This window comes from Delphinapterus leucas, chromosome 8 (genome assembly GCF_059928025.1).
Source record: "Delphinapterus leucas isolate spDelLeu-1000000601 "Yukka" chromosome 8, BTC_Dleu_Yukka2, whole genome shotgun sequence".
NCBI lineage: Eukaryota > Metazoa > Chordata > Mammalia > Artiodactyla > Monodontidae > Delphinapterus > Delphinapterus leucas.
In genome coordinates this window covers 112,749,408-112,772,060 of record NC_143136.1, presented here as the reverse complement: position 1 = coordinate 112,772,060, position 22,653 = coordinate 112,749,408, and positions in this window count along the sequence as shown.

Genomic DNA, 22,653 nt, shown 5'->3' with positions numbered 1-22,653 from the left:
TCTGTGCCCACCTTGTGAGACCCACCTTCTGTGCCCACGGAAGGATGTACACGTGTGGTGGCCCTTAGTTTTCCGTGTCATCGGGTAATTTGCTCCTTTCCGCTGAAACCACCCACAGCGCAAAATATCCATATTTTCTTTGCACAAAGGCAGTTTGTTAATTAACAGAATTCCGTGGTGAATTAACTTTATATAATAAGGAAAAACTAGGCTTTTCTGATTTATTGGTTATAGAAGTCTAAATGTTCGTATCTTGGGTGTTTTATACTGGGATAACGGTTTTTTTTAATAGCAGTGGGAGGCCATAGCCGTAGCCAAAAAGCCGTGGAGCTTAGGTTCAGAGAGGTTAAGTCACCTACCCCACATCACACAGCTGGTGGGAGGAGATAAGGCATCTGAATAACTCACCTACCCCCAGTTCACTGCCAGGCTGTCCAGTTGGAGCGATGGGAGGAGCAAGGAGCAAACAAGAATTCATCTTTTCCTGGAACCGGAGGCAGGCAGTGGGGGCAGCGGGTAAGTGTCTGTCTTGATGGTTCTCAGCAGAGCTGGTTGTATGGTGGTGCCCCCGGGGTGCCCTCCCCGCAAGGATGTGCAGCCCCTGTCTCATACCAGGCATTGCCTCTCTCCCCCAGGAGGCTGGTGGTCCTCAGGCTTGGCTCTTCTGCCCATGAGCGCTGGGCCTCAGAGGTGGCAGAACCGTGGCTGCGGAGGGACCCTCCAAATACTCCAGCCTGTGCCCCTCACTCTCTCTGGCTGGAAACCCTTTCCTGCCCCCTCGGTCTACACCATCGCCTCTGCAGCTAGCCCTGAGGGGGTGTTCTAGTTGCTCTTTGAGGGTCTGAGCCCACCTGGGGGGCTTGGCCGTGAGCTAAGACGTCCCCACGGCATGATGTCCAAACCACAGGGAGTCGTCAGGACTCGAATCCCCCTTGTCAGCGACACCACTGAGAGGGACGTCCCCACGGCGTTTCTCACGGTGGAGCCCACAGGCCTTTGGCCCCATAGTGTGACGCGAGGGTTGGGGGAGAATTAAAGACCCCGCTTAGAGTCGGAGAGAATTTACTGCTTTTGAAGGAGGCTGCTTATCCCTCAGGTTAGAAGCGTAAGCCCACGGGATAGAGCCCCTGACCTGGCCCTGTCCGCCTCTGCAGCCACTCACCTGCAGTAGCGCCCTAAGGCACCCATCCCATCTTTTGCCTGCCACCTCCTGGAAGCCCTCCCTGATTGCAGCCCTCCCCCACTTGCCCCCTTCCCGGTGCGTCCCTTTGCCCTCAGAGCCCTGTGGTGTCCCCTCCTGCAGGGGTGTGTTCTGGCTGGGAGATGTCTGGATAACCGGGCGGAGGACCACAGGGATGCCCCCTTCCCTTGTCTGCTCTGGTTCACAGCTGTCCCCTGCACGAGCCTGGGCAGCTCAGAGCTTTGCACTCTGGCTGTGGCCCAGCAGTGTCCTGGCGACAGCAGGATGAGGGGGCTGAGAAGCCCACGGGCTCTTGTGGCTGGGCACTACAAGAGGTGGCTGCCTTTGTTATGACAGAGCAGGGCCTTGGGCCGCGGCCAGCCTCTGTCCAGAGACAGCTGTGATGCTTATGGCCAGCCCGGCAGGCGGGTTGGGTGGGAGCCCGTGGCCGAGCTGGCTGGGGATGCAGAGACACCGCTGGGGATGCAGGGGGCGTGGTCTCCATCAGGTCACGTCCACTCCCGCCTCCCGATTCAGGAGCTTCTGGGCCACCTCCTACCTCTGTTGTCTGCACGTGGAGTTTTCTTGCGCGGGGGCCTCTGAACTCTGTCAGCTCCCTTGGGGGCTGCTTGCCTGGGGGCAGCGTGTCTCCATACCGAGGAGTCCCCCGAACTGGACTGGTGAGGGGACAGGTCCACCCGCGTGGGGTCATCTTGAGGGTGATTTGGGCTGGTGGAAATTTTTGTCCTGTGTCCAGTCTCTAGCCTCGAGTCCCTGCAAAAGATGGGAATCCCCTGTATTCCTGTTTACACATTACACACCCGAGACCCAGAGAGGTCAGGTGCTCCGGGTCATGCGGGTGGGAGAGGCGGATTTGGACCCAAGCCCGTAGGATTTCAGAGCCCATGGCCCCTCCAGGTCACCCCAGGGAACGATTTGAGAATCGGGCAGTTAATTCTCTCTGTGGTTATGTAATGCCCCAGTGATAACCTTTTGAGCCCATTTCAGATCAGCACCACGCCCCCTCCCCATTCCCCTCCCTCCCTCAGACGCTGGCACGTCCTTCCCCGTGACCTCCTTGGAGCTGTGTCTGCCCACACCTCAGCTTCCAGGACCAGTGGGGTCCCACCATCTCGCTTTCTCATCCTGAGTCCATGAGGGACCACTGTGTCCCCAGTCTCCAGAACAGTGCCTAGCACTGTGCATGTCCATAAATGTTTGTCAGGTTAATCAGTGATCAGATGAGTGCTTCAGGGACTCGTCCAGAGCCAGCCCAGAAATGCGACCCTCTGGCCCTGTTGTCCTGCCCCATCGCCACCCTCTTTCAGGCTGGTGGGATGGCCCACATGCAAGTTTCTGCTGATCCTTCTTCCTCAGTGGTGAACCCAACCTGCCTGAGCCAGGGCTTCTGCTTGGAGAGGGTGATGGAGAATCAGGGGGGTCACACTCTCTGGGATGGCCACTCTCAAAACCCAGAAAATATTACAAGTGTTGGCAAGGACATGGAGAAATTGGAACCTTAGTGCATTGCTGGTGGGAATGTAAAATGGTGCAGACACTGTGGAAAACAGTCTGACAGTTCCTCAAAAGATTAAACCTAGGGCTTCCCTGGTGGCGCAGTGGTTGAGAGTCCGCCTGCCGATGCAGGGGACACAGGTTCGTGCCCCGGTCCGGGAAGATCCCACATGCCGTAGAGCGGCTGGGCCCGTGAGCCATGGCCACTGAGCCTGTGTGTCCGGAGCCTGTGCTCCACAACGGGAGAGGCCACAACAGTAAGAGGCCCGCGTACCACAAAAAAAAAAAAAAAAAAAAAAAAAAATTAAACCTAGAATTATATGATCTGGCACTGCCACTCCTGGGTATATACCCAAAAGAAATGTAAGCTCTGTATACCCATGTCCATAGCGACATTAACCACAGTAGCCAAAAGGTGGAAGCAATCCAGGTGTCCGTAGGCAGATGAATAGATCACAGAGTGTGGTCTGTAACATACAATAGAGTATTACTCAGCCTCGAAAAGGGAGGAAATCCTGACACAGTCTACTCTCTGGATGAGCCTTGAGGACATTATGGTGAATGAAATCACACAGTCACAAGAGGACAAATACTTCATGATTCCACTTATACGAGGTCCCCAGAGGAGTCACATTCACAGAGGCAGAAAGTAAAAGGGTGGGTGCCAGGGGCTGGGGGAGGGGGCACTGATGAGTTATTGTTTCATGGGGATAGAGTTGCAGCTTGGGGCTCTGAAAAGAGTTCTAGAGATGGATGGTGGTGATGGTGGCACAAAGTCAATGTACTTAACGCCACTGAACTGTATACCCTTAAAAACAGTTAAAAGGAGACATTTTGTGCTATGTGTATTTTAGCACAATTTTCAAAATTAAATAATAATCAAGAGAAACAATGAGTGGGGAGCCAGGTCCAAAGACCCATGGACTTAAAAAGAATTTATTTTACTGAAGTCTAGTTGATTTACAATGTTGTGTTAATTTCTGCTATACAGAAAAGTGACTCATTTATACATATATGTACATTCTTTTTCATGTTCTTTTCCATTATGGTTCATCATAGGATATTGAATATAGTTCCCTGTGCTCTAGAGTAGGACCTTGTTGTGTATCTATTCTCTATACAATAGTTTGCATCTGCTCATCCTAAACTCCCACTCCATCCCTCCCTCCCCCACACACCCCCTTGGCAACCACAAGTCTGTTCCCTACGCAATTCTCAGGGACTTTTAAAGCTGGGGCAAACATGGGGCCCCGATCCACCTACCAATCTTGTTTTACAGACAAGGACAGCCGGCTGAGACCCTGCCCCGGCTTTCCCGAGGAAGTGTTCTTTGGGACTCGAGGCCACTGTTCCAGGAGAGCAGCCCCTGTCTGACACCCCTTGCCTTGAGACTTCCATGACATTGGAGCTCTCAACCCCAGACAGACGACGCTAAGGGCAGGGCCGGTGGAAAATATGTTGGTTTGAGAAATTTAAATCTGATTTTTCTTTTTTTCTTCTCTGTGAAAAGAATTAAAATCCAGAAGAAGCTTATTACAGGGGGGCTGAGGTTATTTTGGGAAGCAGCAATTAACGGTTTTATACTTTTCCTCTCCTTTTTGCCCTTGCTGCCCGCACAGGTCTGGGAAGCTATTAAACCTTCACCCAGCCTGCAGCCCAGAGGAGTCTGTCCTGCCCTGTTTCTCCTCCACTTGCACGCCTTGGGAAAGAAAAGAAAGTTCCATTCCTATTAATTACAGCCTAATCCTCTCAGTAAGCACTTGGTGAATATGTTCGGAGCTGAGGTTTAAAGCCCTCTTCTGAACAGAAGAGTAAAATGAAAGGAAGCATGTATTTGGTCAGACGCTGTAATTTGCCACGTCATCCGCTTCTCTTGTTGCTAAAATGGATGCTCTGCTGAGGCCGCGACTTCCAGCTGCCCCAGGTCACTGTCCACGGTCACACCCTCTCCGGGAGGTCACCTCGCCCCTCCAGGCTGAGGCTGGCTGGGCTTGGGAGAGGCAGGCAGCATACACACACACACACACACACACACACGCACTCACACGGTGTCACATGCGTGTGGATGAGGACAGCAGGGTGGTAGTTCAGTAAACTAGCTCTTTCTATGTGGGCACGTTGTGGGAGTCTCTGAGTGTATTTCTGACCGCGGTTTGTGTCTCTTTTTTTTTGGCCGCGAGGCATGTGGGATCTTAGTTCCCTGACCAGGGATCGAACTTGCGCCCCCTGTTTTGGAAGCGCGGAGTCTTAACCACTGGACCACCAGGGAAGTCCCGTGGTCTGTGTTTTTATGAGGCCAATTGACTCAATGATGCTTCAGTGATTAAGCCCTCAGGCCCAGGAGTTGGACAGACTTGGGTTGAGCCTCAGCCCATTCGCTTCCTGGCTTTGTTCCGCAAGCAGAACGAGCCCCCAGCCTCAGCTTCCCTTCTGTAAATGGGGATCACAAAGTGTTGACCTCATAGGATGCTTGGTAACTGTCTTCCATGAGGTCTGATCCGTGTCGGTCAATATCATCCTCATTCTCTACACTTGCGTGATGCCCGGGGTCCCATCGCTTCCCTGGGTGCCTCATGGCTGGGGACGGGGACGAGGGCCTGGGGTGGAGGACGGCCTGCCCCCTCCAGGCTGGCTTCAGGAGGGGGCCGTGTGGGCTGGAGAGCCTGCATTCTGGCCAGGACCCTTTCCTGGGGGGCCTCCTTCCCGGGGGCTTTTGGGTGCCCAGAGGCAAGCGCGGGGCCCTTTGAGCCAGCCCTGTGCTGGGCACTTGGAAGGAAGGGCTGTGGCGGGCGGTAGGCACGTGTGTCGGGGAAGGGCGAGGCGTGCCTGTGTGTGTGCCCTTGTGCACACTTGCTTACAAGGGGTAGCTTTCGAGCGAAAGTGCTTTGGGTGAAAATTGTGGCAGGTTTGGAGGTCAGCGTTTGCTGTCGCCTGGGGGGAGTCCGGTTGTGGCGGTGGCCTTTCCGATCAGCCACCAGACCCTGGGCAGGTTACAAGCCATCTCCATTCTCAGTCCGAGTACCTGCCTGCCATCCAGGACAAGTGTCGGGCTGGCTTCTAGGTGCAGCCACGTGGGCCGTGCAGTGCCACCCTCAGGGACCTGGTGTCCCTCCTGTGTTGCCTGTCTGACTTAATGGCTTAGCTCTCTCTGCCCTTGGAGGGTCCCACCCTGGCCTCTGCCCCGCGCCATGCCCGAGGCCCTGGAAGGTCCCCAGCCCTGGGGTGTTGGATGCGCAGAGCGGTGGCTGGGCTCCCCCAGGTGGCAGGCCGCTCAGCCTGTGTGTGTGTGTGTGTGTGTGTGTGTGTGTGTGTGTGTGTGTGTGTGTGTACGCGCGCACGCGAGTTTGGACTGCAAAGACATATGCAGACTACAGGCACCTGCCAGGCTGCACCCCATCCATGGGGGAGGGCTGCATGGTGCTGGTGACACGTGTGCAGCCCAGCGTGGACCTGGGGGCCCATTTCAACCCAGCAAGGCTGGCCATGCTCAGGGCAGCCGGGGTACAGAGGGCTTGTCTCCTGGGGCTCTTGTGGGCCAGGCCAGGGCCGTGTACTGCGGAGGGAACACGAAGGTGGGGGGCGAGTTCTCTCTCCAGGACCCTCCTGGCCAGGCCAGCCTGTGGGGCTGTGTCCTCCTGCCTGTGGGTCCCCATCACACTCTCTGCGTCTCAGGTAGCTGTCCCCACTGTCCTTCTCTGCATGCGTTGCAGTGCCTGCCGCTAGGTCTGCTTGTTTATCTATGCCTGTCCTGCTGTCATTCTGTTTCTCTCATTCACTTCCTGTCCCTGTATCCCTCTCCATCCCCCAGTTTCACTGCCTCGCTCTCTGCCTGTCTTTTCTCCTAGGCAGTCTCTTTGTTTCTCTGTTATTCCTTTTCTTTCTACCAGTCTCACTTCCTCTCTCACTCTGTTTGTCTCTGGCCCATTTAAAAAAAAAATTATTTATTTACTTATTTATTTGGCTGTTCCGGATCTTAGCTGCCGCACGCATATGGGATCTAGTTCCCTGACCAGGGATGGAACCCGGGCTCCACTCGACTGCCAGGGAAGTCCCTGTCTCTGACCCTTCTCTCCCCACATCTGCCTCTCTCTGCACGCGGAGGTCCGTCCTGAGTGGCGGTGGGCCCCATCGCGATGCCTGGCCTTCCCTCCGCTGGGCCTCTCGAGCACACTTGAAGTTCCTTGAGGGCATTCAGTCCAGGCCCCTGGTAACTGTCCTGCTTGGGCAGTCGGCTGGCGCTCCTCCAAGGAAGACCACGGTGCAGTGGCCTCACTGTGTTGGGGACGGGTGCCTGCCAGGATGCCAGCCTCGGCCAGGGCAGCCCCTGGATTTTCCTGAGAGACAGGCTGCATGCATCACCGCCCGGCAGGCTCACACTCAGGATGGAAAGGCTTGGCTCAGAGTATTTTTAGTCTGTGCTTTTATTTTGGTCGGGGGTGGTATTGAGCAAAATAATAGTTTCCATTCGGAGAGCATCTTCAGTGTTCCTGAACCCATGGAAAGAGCTTTGTGTATATTGTCTCTGATTGTCACAGTCCCTGAGGATCCGTGTCACTGTCCCATGTGATGGTGGCAGAGAGAGGGATGGAAAGGGAGGTGGTACACGCGCTGGTGGCTGGGAGCTCAGATTTGAATCCCACTTGGACACTTACGAAGTCCTGAGTCTCCCCAGGCCTCGGTGTCTTCATCTGTAAATGGGGTGAGTTGTGATTCTTGCCTCCCAGGGCTGATGTTGGAGGTCCCTGAGGCCATGCTTATAAAGTGCCAGCCTGTAGTAAGGATCCTCTAAATGCTGCCAGCATCGGGGAGATCAGAATGTTGTTGCCCGAAGTGTGAGCCAGTGAAGGGACTGGTGGGATGGGCCCCTGCTGGGCCGAGTCCACCGCGGTACCTGGGGTTGGATCACAGCCCGTATAGGCACCGCAGTGACTTCTTGTTGACTGGTTCTCCCAACCGACAGTGAAAAACCAGGCCATCCTGTGGTGTTTGCCTGGTGATGAGGGAATCACCGTGGATGGGGCCCCCGTTCGTGCCTGCCCGGTCCAGGGGCTCCAGGCCTCTCCTCCTCCACGGGGCTGATCCAGCCTGCGTGCTAAGGGAGCCAGCTCCAGGTAGCTGGGAGCGCAGACCTCCCTCGCCTTCTCCTCCAGGGCACTCGAGGTTGGACAGCGGCCGTCCCCCGGAATCGTGGCTGTTTGGGGATGGCCTTTGTGTCTGCACCGTGCGTCCACCTCTCAGGCCGCTCGGGCACCGCCCCTGCCTCCGGGGTGCGCCTGGCTATGACTCTGTGCGGTGTGTTTGGGCAGCTGGAAAGTAAACGACTTGCCACTCTGAAGGGCAGCTCTGCCCCCACCCGCCCCCAGCTGTGTGACCTGGACAGGTCACTTCACCGTCTAAGCCTTGGGAGGGGGGACACCTGGGCTGAGTCAGGTGGTGGCTGGCCTGGGGAGAGGGGCCCTCCCTGGGACAGCAGCCGGTTAGAGACTCCTGAAGCTCTGTGTCCTAACGTCTGGAAAGATGGGGACAGCTGGAAGAGATACCCTCTCCCTGAAGGCATGGTGACAGGACACTGTGTTCAGGTGGCAGGTCACAGAGAGGCTTGGGACCGGGAACCTGGGTTTGCAGCCCTGTCTGCTGTTCCATGTTTCCCACTCTGCAGGACCCAGAAGGTCAGGGCTGTCATGAGATTGGCTGGATGTGCAGGTCCTCTCCTGTGTGCTGCTCCCCTCGGAGCCCTTTGCTCCCTGTGGACAGGGGTGTGCAGGCATCTGGCAGCCACTTTGTGCCGTGGAGGTCACCTCCCTCCAGGCTGCTGGTTGCCAGTGGGGAGCTGAGGACTGCCAAGGCCCCTGGGCTAGCAGAATCTTTTGGCTCTCCCTTCCTTCTCACTGGCGGGTAGGGAATATGCAGGCCATTTAGGGACACTCAGCATTTGAATTTCAGATGCTCTTTCAATAGAATCCACAAACCAAGATTTAGAATTCAGTTGGAAACCAATTCTCAGGCCTTCCAAAGCCGCCCTAGTCCTTAAAACTAGCAAGTAGCACGTGAGGGGTCTGTCTCTGGCCTGGCTGAGGTCAGCAGTGTGTTGGCCTACTTCTCGGTCGGATTCAATGTGACTGAATGCCAGTGCATGGCTCTGGGGGTGCGCCCCCCCTCAGACCATCACACTCCGGGGTCCTCTGCAGAATGTACAATCATGTTCTAAAATGTAGATTTTAGTAAATATTATTCAGGTATGGTGAGGCCACCAGATAGGTAACAATTGTCACTAAAAGATAGTGTTATTCACAAACCAGAAGAGGAGGGGGCCCACCGCACCCCACAGGGCCATGTGGGGGAGCACCGAGGCCCAGGGTCAGTCAGGAGGCAGAGGGGGTGGGGAGCTTGGGCAGGAGCCTCTATGGTGGTGTTTGCGGGAAGGAGTTGGGTGAGGCAGGGTCAGCGGGCTTAGGATGGGCTAGTTTGAATCTTTCCAGTGGGCTCTGGTGTGTAGGGCTATCTCAGCCGTCGGGTACTTGGCTCTGGGGTGATTAGGGCAGAGAATTATTGCCTCCTGGGATATAAGAGCCAGATCCAAGAGGTGGTCTGGAGTATGGCCTCTGGAGTGGCTGGCTTGCATATGAAAGGCACACTCCCCTGCCACATTTGCAGTCTTTAAGAATTGACCAGCCCTGGAAGGGGCAATCTCTCCCCAGTCAGTGAGGCCCCAGATGGCAGAGCATCCAGAACACAGAAAATAAGAAAATATAGTTAACAGAAATAATCAGGAGCCGTGAGATGGGGTCCGGATCACTACAGACCCCTCTGCTCACAGACCATTTTCTGGCCTCGTGGCATGTGGTTTCTGGCGGCTCTGTCCCTTGCCATGTGGTCATTGCTACAGGTGTACGAGTCACCAGTTTTCTGTGGGGGATCTTTTGCATTGTCCTGGTTTCCTGGACTGGCAGATCGCGTGTAAGGAAGGACCTTGCCGTGCAGCCCTCACGTGGGCATTTCAGTGACCCTGTGTGCCAGGTTTTCAATTTAATACGTGTGACTGATCTCATTTTAATTTGCACCCTCTCATTCACATACTGGACATTGTGTTTTCTTCTCCCCAGGTTGGCCCATTCATCCGTCTCCTTTGCTTAGCTTTCTATTGGATGTCTGCTTTCTTCCTCTTTTTTTTTTTTAAGAGATACTAATCACTTGTTGTTTAGATGTGTTATAAATAATTTCTTCCAGTCTTTGATTGGCCATTATGTTTGTTTATGGTATGGTTTATCGGGACAAAGTTGTACGTTTTAGCATAGTTGAGTGTATCATTCTTTTGCTGTGGCATGCGTTCCTATCTTAAGAGGTCTTTCCCTACCTTGAGGTCATAAAGATGTTCTCTATTATTTTTTCTAAAAATTATGAAATTGTACATTTACATGTAGTTTTAAAAAACTAGCTGGAATAGTTTTGTCTTTGACGTGACATAAAGTATCAAATTTTGTTTTCTTTGTCTATGTGGATGGATAAGCAACTGTTCCAGTAGCAGTTACTGCATTTCCTAATTTGTAAATGCAAAAGCTATCCTGTGTGTTGCCCTTGTATACACGTGTGTCTGTTTCTGGCCTATCCTGTTGCGTTGGCCCATTCACTTCTCCATTTGCCATCCTATACTGTCTTAGTTACTGTAGCTTTATGTTAAGTGTAATATCTCATGGGATGAATCCCCTCATTTGTTCCTCTTTCAAATTGCCTTGGCTCTTCCTTGGCCTTTGTTCTACCATGAGAATTTTAGGATAAACATTTTTTTAGATTTCCTGAAAAATCCCCATTGGGATTTTGATTGGGGTTGAAATGTTTTGATTGGTATTGAATTGAACTGATTTGATTAATTTGGGGAAGACGGCCATCTTTGTCATATTGAATTTTCCCCACCTAGGATCATAATCTTTACTGTTTCTTATATAAGAAGGTCTTTTAATTGAGTTTTAGTTGTGTCATAAAGCTCTTACATATTTTTTGTTAAGTTTTTTTCCCCGAGTACCCTACAGTTTCGTTGCTTTTGTAAATGGTAAACGTATACTTGAAAATGACAGTTTCTAATTGTTTATTGCTGGCGTCTAGGAATGTAGTTGGATTCTGTATATTAATCCTGTTTCCAGCAATCTTGCTGACATCTTATTAAAGGTATCCATATAGATTTTATAGGTATTTTATTTAGTCTTGTTATTCACAAATTATGGAAGTCTTTTCCTTCCTTTCCAAGTTTTACATCTTTTATTTCTTTTTTACACCTTACTGTGCTGTCTAGAATATCACTGTCCAATAGAAATACGATGTGAGCCATTTGTTTGATTTAAAAGTTTCTGGTGTCCACATTTTAAAAAGTAAAAAGAAATAGGTGGAATTAATTTTGATAATATATTTTATTTAACCCAATATACCTAAATATTAGCATGTTGACATGCAATCAATATAAAAAATGATTGAGATAGTTTATATTCTTTTTTATCCAAGTCTTCAAAATCCAGTGTGTGCTTTATACTCAGAGGACATCTTAGCTTGGATGAACCGCATTTCAAGTGGTCAGTGGTTATTGTCTTGGACCCCAAGGTCTAGAATCTTCACTGTTGAACAGAAATTTGGTGAGTGGGCATTTTTATTTTGTTTCCGACTTGAAAGAGAATGATTCTGAAGTAGTACCATAAGAATAATATTTAATGGTTTTTGGTAGATTTCCTATATTAGGTTTAAAATTTCCTATTTTGTTAAGGCTCCATAATTGTGAAGGGAGGTTGAATTTTATCAATGCTTTTCTACAAATAATGAGACAGTGATAAAATGTCTTCTTTATTCTCTTATTGGATTGACTTTTATATTGACACATTTCTATTATTGTAATAGCATTAATTCTAGGGATGAACCCCCACTTGAGTTTACTTTGTTGGATTTAACTGGTAATATTTTCATTAAGATGTTTGAATCCATGTTCATCAGTGAGATCAGCCTATGAATGTACTTTTTTTCTGTTCTTATTTAGTTGAAGTATTCACCAGATTAGCCTTATAACATGCTAGGGACTATTATTCTCTCGAATATTTGTATATGTTAAGGATTTTCTGAATTATTTGTATATGTTAAAGTATTTGTATATATTTGCATATATTCACATTTGTGTATGTCAAATATCGGCTAAGGATTGTCCTCAAATATTTGCATTATGTTAAGGATTGTTCATTCCTGTGAGGTTTGGAAAAACCCAAACTGCAAAACTGCCTGGTTTTGTTGGTCTGTTAAGAGTTGTTTTTTTTTTTAAACTGCTGATTCAGTTTGTTTAATGGTTAGAGGTAATTCCCATTTTTAATTTCTTTTTGTTTGTTTTCCGTAAAATCAATCAATCCCTCTCTCTTTAGGAATGTGTCAGTTTCTCCTGTTACCAAATTCATTGACAGTGTCTCTAGTTATGTCCCTCCTTTTATTCCTAACGATGTTGATTGCTGCTTCTCTGTGTTTCGATGAACAGAGGTGTGTTGGCTTTATTAATCTTTTCCAGTTGCTCGATTCCCTCTTGTTTGTTTTCTGTTTCATTGATTTCTTCTCCTGTCCTGTATCCTGTTCCTTCTTTAGCTTTGCATCAGTGTTATTTTCCTAATTCCTGGAGTTGGGCCCCTAGATGACTGACTTTCATTCTTCCTATTTTTCTGCTCTCCCTGACATCAGCATGTATCTAAGTGCTGCTTCAACTCCATTGCAAGAGTTCTGATATGTTGCAATTTTGTTCTTTTCAAATACTTAATTTTTCTTCAGTTTTGGAAACTGTTTCATCCATCATCTCTTCACATTATGCCTTTCCCACTGTTCTCTCTATTCTTTCCTTCTTGGTACGTTCCATGTGGTATCTGTTGACTCCTGCTTGTGGGTGTGTAGATGTGGTTTGTAATTTTGGATTGTACTCCAAGCCAAAGGAATGAATCTCTAATGGTGGGATTCCAGGCTTGGTAGATTGTGAATAGAGATTTATCTGTCGGAAACCTCTGTGGCCTGAGTGAGGCGTTCTCCCTCCAGAGTGGTTTTCTGTCTAACTCTTCCACGTTCCTCAGGGGTGACACAGGAGTGGGATCAACTTTGTATTCTTTTCAGAGCTTGGGGGTTCCTGGAGCATGGGGACTTCAGTTGGAGGTATCGCTCAGTAAGAAGGGAGGCAGGTTGTTACTAACACTCAGAGGAGACTTTTAAAATCTGCTGCCCATTTCCCAGGCAGAAGTGCAGGCACCCAGGCAGTCTTGAGGTGTCCCTGTGCTGGTGGGCATTGAAGGGTGTCCATCCCCCCCAAAGCTGTAGCCCTGCCAGTGACTTGACTGCACAGGGGTCTCCCATCCTCTCCCTGTGAGGGTTGCTAAAACAGGACCAGTGGGTTGCAGAGATGCCCTGGGAACCCCCAGCACCAGCTCACCTGTTCCCGCTTCGGTCTCCAGATTCCCTCTTGGTTTTCTGCCCACCCCGTCCTTGTCCTCCAGCTCAGATGTGCATCTAAATAGATATTCATTATATTTGTTGAGTTGGAGAGCTTACCTTGTCAAGTCTCTATGCTGTTTTTTTTTCATATGCAAAATGAAATGTAGGGAATGAAGTTGATGGGGAAAGAAACCCATGTTTTGGGAAAGAGCTGTAAATATTATCCACTCCAGGCAAAAGACCCATGAAGTGGTCGGTTTTCAGGAGAGGAAATCCTTGGCGTCTGCCTTATTCCCAAATCCACTGGCTAAGTCCAGGACTGACTAAGCCTTCTTGGACAGGGACCAAGGCTCCTACATGCCACACCAGGGCCCAGTGTTTGGGGTTCGGACGGCGGGGGTGGGGAACCCATTTCGCCTCCTTGCAACCTCGTGCTGGGCCCTCCTTGCCGCTGCCCTGCTGAGTCATCTTTGCAGGTCACCTGACCGTTCTGTGAGCTTGTCCTTATCTAGAAAAAAATATTTTGGTGACCGTGATTCCCCTGACACTGAATTCACGGGCTTAAGGTGACCTTCAGTGGGATTCGGGGGGATTATTACTGATTATGACTTCCTGAATTTCTTCCTTGTCTTTATTCATTCATAGAATATTTACTGAGCCCCCCTGTGTGTTAGGTGCCGTTCTCGGCATGGCACTCTTGAAAACTGCATTACTTTTGGCATGCCAGTGTCTGGAAAGTCAGAGGAGAGCTGGACTTGCCTTCCAAGCTAACCAGAATGTGGTGGGGACAGGGCTGTCCCCAGAGTCCCCGTGCAGAATAGCAAGAGTGCAGACACGGGCCAGCTGGCGTCTCCAGGTACTCAGCGGGGATGGCGTCCGTGATGAAGCCAGTTGGGAGGGAGTGTGAATGCGTGTGTGTTTGTGTTATTGCTGGGGTCTGGGAAAGGTGAATGCAGCCCCTTCCCCTCGCTCCAGTTCACCTTTTATTGGGGACAGATGGAGGTCTTTGGCTTTTTGTTAAGTTTTTAATTATCTCATTATCAGAAGTAGTGTATCTTTCACGATTCCAAATTCACTTGTTAAAGAAGGGTTTATGGTAAAAAAAAAATGTTCCTCTCCACCCTGTCTCCCCACCAGCCAACTGCTTCTGCTCCCTGGAGGCCACCGATGCCACCAGTTTCCCACATGTCCTTTGCGAGATATTCTCGATGTACACATGTACATAATACATATATTTGGGGATATTTATATACATGTGCCGATCTATAAATTTACACACAGACATACATATATGTTTTTTAATGCAATTGTTGGCATCTAGCTATTTTGGCTTGACAATGTATCTTGGAAATTGGTCCATATCAGGCCTGAAGTGCTTCTTCATTTGTTTTTATGGCTGCTTGGTATTCCATTATATGGACAGACTATAATTTATTTAACAGGTCCCACTCTGATGGATATTTAGATTTCCAATCTTCTGCTGTTTTCGAACAATACTGCAAGAAATCGTCTTGTGCTTCACACATTTGAGAGTATGTGTAGGGTAGAATGCAGCATTACTGACTTTCTGTAATAACCAGAGCTCCAAGTCAAGGCCCCCGGCATGGGGGTGGACTGGCCTTGGCCTCCTGAGCTTCCTATGGGCTGAACCTGCAGTTATAGGACTTTTCCTAAGACCTTCATTCACAGACATGCCAGGTATAGTTTTTGAAGGAGTGAATGACAATACTTACACCTCAAAGAAATTACAGTTAGTAGCAGTCACAGGAAATAGTTTTGTCACTTTTACAGATTATCCGCGAATGAATTCCAAGAAGGCTATTCTAATTGTATTTCAAATGAAAGCATCGCAGGAGAGCTGCCTAATTAGACATTCCGTGGTCTGGGTAGAAATCTGGCCGAGGAGTCGTTCACTGTTGTAAAAGTCGGCTCGCTAAATTAAAGATGATATAGCCGATGGCATGAAAATAATGTGAGCATCAGATTTGGTGGAAACTTCACTTTTGACCTAACGTAAGGCGTTTTTCAATAAGCGACTGTGTGCACCGGGGCGGACCTATAAATAAAGGCCTGGCTTCTGTTCTTCTGGCCCAGGATGTGGTGACCGTGAGTGATACCCCTTCAGAAGCTTGTGTTAGGGACCGGCCTCTTTGCCGGGATGCTCTCGTCCCATCCTTCCGACAACCCTGTCGTCATCCCCACTTTACAGACAGACGGCTGTGGCTCCGGGGGTGTTATTACTTTCCTGAGGTCCCACGGCCAGGATTCATGGCCAGGACCCTGGCGGGGCTGTTGAGAGCTGAACCGTTCCCCTTGACTCCCCGGCTGCGAGGTGGCAGGTTTTGACCAGGATCTGTCTATACTTAGAACTGTGCTGTCAATCAAAATAATTCTAAACAGGGCATCGGAGGTGCTGTCGAAGGCCATTAAGTCCCCTGTGTCGTCTAGAGAAACATTTCAAGAAGGAAAACAAGCACCCTCCCTGCATTTGGGGTCCCCGCAGTGAAGTCGCAAGAGAGCTGTGATGCTGCGGGTGCCTTGTCGCCGGCCGAGGGCGTCAGAGGGGCTTCGGTGGGGGGAGGCCGGGCAGCCTGGCCCTGCCGCAGCCTGCAGCGTGGTCCCGGGCTGGGCCTGTGTCGCTGTCTGTTACCGGGGGGCTGGGGTCCGCTCTGATGTCACAGCAGAGCCCCAAGTAACTCCTGGCAGGCTGTGCTTGCGATTCCCCCAGCTCTAGATCCGCAGTCAGTGCACTTGGACTGTCAAGGGCCAGAGAGTAAATACCTCAGTGTTTGCAGGCCATACCCACGGTCTCTCTCACAACTCCTCACTCCTGCTGTTGATGGAAGAGCGGCCTGGACAGTCTGTAGCTGATGGAGCAGGACTGGGGTCCAGTCAGACAAGGGCGGGGGTTGATTTGTCCCTCAGGCTGGACTTTGCTAACCCCGCTCCAGTTGACGCATGACATTAGGCTGAATCTACATCAAACGAGAGAATCCAGCCCCACTTGGGTACAAACCCCACTTTCTATGTCTTTGAGGGTGCAGAACAATTTGGAGGGCCTCCACCCTCTGTCCAGACACCTCACGACCAAGTGCAGCGGGAGAGCACTCGCTGGGGAGCCAGAAGACCCATCTCGAATCGGTCGTGCAGCCTGGAGCAGCCTCTGCTGCTCTGAGCCTCACTTTCCCCACCTGCCAAGTGGGAAGCTTGTCTGATTTCTCAAAGATGCCTGCCAGCTCCAAAATTAATATTCTCTTCCCTGGAAGTTGTAGTTTTAGTTCGTGTCTTTGGTCACCATGAGAAATAGGATAAGGTAATTTTGTGTTGTAACCTGTCCCCCGAAAGGCCCTTAACCTCTGGGGTACCCCATCTTTGCAGACCCTAAACCTTTAGTTGCCAATTGGGAGGGGCCATCCTTGGTGCTTCCTTGGCCCACGTCATGTCGTGAAAGGAGGCACCTGTAACTTTCTGGTGAGGCATGTGTTAACCCCTCCTCTGCTGTCTACCTGGAATTGCCCCCTGTATAGCCAGGAGGGATGAGCGAGTGAGACAAACAGGGGAAAAATATACTTTGGAAGAGCAAACAGTGCCAAACTTTATCCTCGCTACTGCTTGTATTTTGGTTGTTCCGAGGGAAGATGTGCTGTACTAGGAGGGAACCTGCTCGCTTTCGCCCAAGGAGCTGCATCGGTCAGGCCCCATCCTGCGGCCACCGCTCAGCCAGGCCCGGGGACGCCCAAGCTGGCCCCGACCTCAGCTGACGCTCACGCACGAGCACACGGCAGTTGCCAGCTCGGCTGGGTTGGTGCCTCCGGTCTTGTCCTCGGACACCTCCCCCAGCCTTGGTGGCCTGGGGGCTGGAGGAGCGCTCCCTAGGAGAGCTGGAAAGGGAGCCCACAGGCGTTGGGAGCTGCATTCACTTCTGGAGCTGACGTCTCTCGTTACACCGCTAACGAACTCGGGCCTTCACTGGGAGCTTCAGTTTCCTGATTCAAATCATGGGATGGGGGGCACCTGCCTGGAGACCTGTTTCCGTGGTAAATATTCATTATTTACTAGGCTCCACGCACTGTGCCAGAATGTATGTGTAATACGATAGATATTATTAGGAGGTTTTCCTAATTGCCAGGCACCAGGCTGAGTATTACCCAGATCAGCTCATTTGGTCCTTACAACAACCTTCTCCATTTCATAGACTGGAAAACTGAGGCTCAGTGGTCTCTAAGGACACAGCTGGATCTGGGCCGGGCTGATTCCAGAGTGAGTGTCATTGGATGACTCTGCCTTTCCCCGCTGGTCAGCAGCCGGCATCACAGGGCCCCAAGCATAGACTAGACCTGGCCGTGTGCTGTCATTTGAGGGGCGTGTACTGCTTAGATTCTCCCCAGTCAGCGGGTCATTTCTAGCCATGAGCTGTCTGCCTTCCACCTTCCTGAAAGCCCCTCGCCTGGGGGTCATTCTCTGGAGCTCTGGAAGAGCCACACTGTGGCCCTGGGCTCTGGACCCTCCATGCTGTGGCCACTGGAGGAGAAAGATTGGGTTCTGGTGCACAAAGGCTCTCAGAAGGGGTTTCATAAAAGCCTCCACAGGCTTCAGCCCTGCCTGGCTGGGTCTGGAGGAGCCCTGGCATCTGCACTGTTAGGGAGGCTGCTCTCCATTGGCTCCTGCCCTTCTGGGCCCCTGGCCTCTGGGTGGCTTGGTGAGGCCAAGTACATTGGGTGGTGGCACCATCCTTGTTCTGCGGGGGCCCTGAGGGGCCAGCACCTCTACCAGGCCTTTCCAGCCCCTGTCACCCCAAGGCACCTGTCCTGCCCACTCGTTCCAGGCCCCTTGACCGTGCAAGGTCAGGAGGTGGGAACGGCAGCACCGTCGGACCCCCCCAAAGGGTCTGGCCCTAGCAGAGCCGAGGCCCAGGCTTGGATCCAGGCAGACGCCAGCTTGGACCTCAGCACCCCTTTCAAAATAACTCCCTTGGGTGAGTTACCGCCTCTCTCTGAGACACGCTTTCCTCACCTAGAAATCGGTGTTGGTAACTCCTTCCCAGAGTTGCTGTGAAGATGGAGGGGTCTGTGTCCTCAGAGGGTGACAGTGGACCACGTGTCCAGCCCAGGCCTTGCATGGAGCCCACCCTCCGGAAGAAGTGTTTGTTCCCAGCTCTGATGCATGGGCCTTGTTCCTTGGAACAGACCCAGGTTTCAGCTGTGTCTATCCAGCTCCCAGTAGGGTCCTGACCCATGACAGAGCCCAGCCTGGTTTGGTTTAGTCTCCAGGTTTGGGGCGTGTCATGGTTAGACTGCCTTGTCTTTCTGTGTTTCTGGGGGACTCTGGGCCTGAAACAGAAGGGGCAAGTGGGCTACCCTAGGGCAGGCTGGCCCTGGAGTCAGGCAGGGTCAAGGTTAGCTCCTCTTAGGCCCTGTGGATATGATGCTGAGGGCCCACGATGCTGTTAGGGGCCCTTAAAAAATGTTTCAATTGTTTTTTAAATGAGAAGAGAGTAAATGACTAGAAACGAGTACGGAAGCCTGTGTTATATTCATCTTTAAACTGTACATGTGTAAAATAGAATTTTACAAATGAAGGGGCCTCCAAAGGCAATAGTGCTCAGGGCCACGAGGGTAACCCCCTTCCCCGGATCCCTGCACGGGGCTCTGAGGGTCAGGAGGAAGGGGAGCTGGTCAGAGGGAGAAGGGGGCGCACAGCCACGGGCATCCGGGCGGCGGGGTCCCCCCGGGGTTCCGGCCGTGCAGAGGCAGCAACGGCTGCGAGTCTGGGCCTGCCGAGCCCCAGAACTCTGATTGGGAGGCAGCACGTGAGCGGTGAAAATCGCACCCACCCTCCCGCAGCGAGCCGGGAGATTCTGGTCCTTGGATGCGCCTGCTGCCTGGGAGGCCGGGGTGAGGGTTCCTGTTTGGAGCCAGGGAGTTGATTTAATCCAGCCGAGGCCAGGGCCCAGTGCGGAGGCTCAGAATGCGGCTGGGTCCCTGCCAGCGCCCCTCCCCTCAGCACATGTGGTTCCAAAGCCCAGAAAGGGGGAAGACCCACAGGGGCCGCAGCAGATGTCACAGTCCCCCGCAACGCGCTTCTCGTTTATCTTTTATTAATGGCAGGCGCTTAGGCAGGGGAAGAGGGAGAAGGCATGAACCATACAGGCTGCGTCTTGATGGAGCTTGTCGGGCGGTGCTGCAGCCGGCACCGTGCACACCTGAGCCCGTCTTTGACGCTCCTGGCCTCTGAACTTGGGAGGAAAGCTTTTCTCCGCCCTGGATGGCACTTATGGAGCTGCCCCTGGGACAGTCCTGGGAAGGGGAGGCCCTGGCCCTGGCCTGTGGTTTGCACCAGCGAGGCCTGGGCCTCCTCCGTGAACAATCCTGTGATGTCTGGGGCTATGCCACCCTACCCCTCATCTCGTCACCCGGGAAACTGGCGTCCGGAGCAGTGATGCTCACATAGTGTGTTCACAGCGGTGTGGTACCCGACCCCCTGACACTGGTCTGGGCTTGTCTCCAGCCTTTCATTTTATTTTTGGGTTGAGACAGGGTATTTGGGACAGAGACGAGAACTTAGGTCTGTTTTTCATTGTTCATTCTATTCTTGGCAACTTTTGCCGAGGGACCTGGCAGAAAAGGGACGTTGGGGAGGGAAGAGTTGAAAGAAAAAGAAGTCTCCTTGGCTCCTTTGCCTTTTCTGCTAAAAATGGTGGCAGTTCTGTGTTTCCACTAAAAATAGCTAGTCCTCTGTCAAGGCCACCCACGCAGAGGATCTGGGGACTAGGGGAAATGAGACACAGGTCCTGGACGTCGCCTACCTGTGTGGAGAGGTCTGGAAGCTCACAGATAGACACGGTCATGGGAGACAGGGCAGGATCTGGGAGTGGGCCAGGGTGCTGGCTCTGAAGACCTGAGCTGCACACTTGCCTGTGTGTGACAAGGACAGTACTGTACTGTCGCCAGCTATTCCTCGAAGTTCCTTTAAGAGTAAATGGGTGGCAGATGAACAGATAAACAAACTAGGTACAGACCTACAGCAGAATATTATTCAGCCTTAAAAAGGAAGGAAATTCTGACACATGCTACCTCATGGACGAGCCTTGAAGACATTATACTAAGCAAAAGAAGCCAGTCATAAAAAGACAGATGTTGTATGATTCCACTTATATGAGTTACCCTAAATAGTCATTCACAGAGACAGAAAGTAGAGTGATGGTTGCCAAGGGCCGGGAGGATGGGGGATGGGCAGTTAGTGTGTGATGGGGATGGAGTTTCAGTTCAGGAAGATGGTGGTGATGGTTGCACAAGAATGTGAATGTACTTAACCTCACCAATTGTGCACTTAAAAGTTCCTGAAGTGGCAAATTCTATATTATGACGATTTTACAAGATTTTTAAAGAAGATTCAATGGGAGGTGACACCTCTCTTCCTTGTGACCGCCCCCCCCCCGATGGAGAATGACTGAGATCGGGTTTTTATCTTTTATGCCAATTATGACTTGATAATTGGCTTCTTCTGCAGAGAAACTAAACTGACTCTCTTGGGTCACCAGGGCAGACGATGTGGGTGGCGAGCCCCAGAGCCGAGCCTCACGCACCCTGGCATTTAGGGATCCCCCAGTGGAACAGTGAAAGCTTCCACTGGACAAGCCCCACTCAGCATTGTGGAAGTCTCTCATCTTTAAGAATGAATAGACGTCCAAGGTTTAACCAATATCTGGAGAAAGCCTGCTCCATGAAAGAGCAAAGTCAACATAAACCATGGGCAGAGTGTTGTTCCAGGAGAAACAGAAGCAAGAAGAAATGAAAATGTAAGTGACAAATAGAGCCTTCTCATTGGTGTTCTCAGAAAAACTGAGGAAGCATTGCATCCATAAAACAAGAACAGGATGCTATGAAATAAGAATTTTTAGAGAGCAGGAAAACAGCTTATTAAAAATTGAAATATAGTTGATTTCCAATGTTGTGATAGTTTCTGTTGTACAGCACAGTGATTTCAGTTATACATACATATATATACATATTTTATGTTCTCTTCCATTATGGTCTATCACAGGATATTGAATATAGTTCCCTGTGCTCTACAGTAGGACTTTGTTGTTTATCCAGTCTATATATACTAGTTTGCATCTACTAACCGCAAACTCCCACTCCATCCCTCCCCCAGAAAAAACAGCTTTAGGTGAACAATATGATGGTGGAAATAAAAAGTTCATTAAAGGAATGGACAGTGACTCATGGAAATATCATGGAAAGGAGAATAAACAGGCAAAGGCAAAGAGGAATAAGAGGGGAGTTGGGAAAGCTAGACTATTAAGGCAGGTGATTGAGCATATAACTAATGGAAGTTCCAGAAAGTGGAACAGAAAATGGATGAGAGAAAATTATAAAACAATTAATAGAAGAAAATTCCCCATATCAGAAGGGCAGAAATCCTTACATTAAAATACTCTTCTGTGTGCCTAGCACTTAAAAGAAAAAAAATCCCATTTCGGCATGTCTTTGTGAAATTTCAGATAAGCAAGAATAAAGAGACTTTCTAAAAATTTCTAGAGAATGGGAAAACAAAAGAAGAGAAAGCCCAGGTGATCTACTCAGTTAGGAGGATGGTACCACCCTCTGGACCAGCAGCCTGTGTGGAAAGACTGTGCCTTTGTTCTGGCAGATAGGAGGAACGTTATCAATCAAACTCTCAGCCTAACTGTCACTTAGGGACGAGGGATGTTTTCAGTCATGCAGGAAGGACTCAGAGCTTTTCCCTTCCACACCTCTTTCTTAGACCGTTCCTTAAAATCCTCTGATAAGGGAGTAGGTGAAGGAGGGGAAGGGCTAGGACGCCAGCAGGGAGCCCCCCAGAGGGAGTGATGCAAGGTCCACGCTGTGGCCACCTCCTGCATCATTGCAGAAGGGACCGGGGATGGAGGGTCCTGGGGAGCTGGGGAAAGGCATCGGTGGAGTCTACACACTGGAGGTACTGCAGGTCGAGTCATCACTCCACTGGGAGGAAAGGGTGGCCTCATCCAGAACTCTGTGCCTGGTGGGGGTCGGGTTTCCCACGACTCGAGTTGTCCTCCATAGAGATAACTGATCGGTCAGAAACACTGAGCTCGTGGGATAAAGAATCAAGACATGGTGTTTTAATATATTCCTTATAAGGGTCAGGTAACTGTCAGAAGAGGTAAAAGCAGGAAACATTTCCTCATTCTCGGGGGCATCGCAAGAAGCCTTGTGTGGCTAGAATGGGTTACAAATCCAGATAGGTAGGCCCCTGATGGGTGACTGGGACTTTGCAGACCTGGCTTCTTCTCATGCCCAGAGGGAATGGCTGTTTTTGGGTTGAAATGGACCTAGGGGCCCTTTGATTTATGTCAAGGGGGGAGCTGCCTGGGCAGGCAGAGGTGTGGGCTGGGGGCTTGCGGGAGATGGGGCGGGTGGGGATGCTGAGAGGAAGAGCTCATTCCTCCATGCTTTTTGGCAGTGCTAGTCTGAAGACCAGGGGAATGTCTCATGATGTGTGTGCTCCAATCTGGGTGGGGCTGT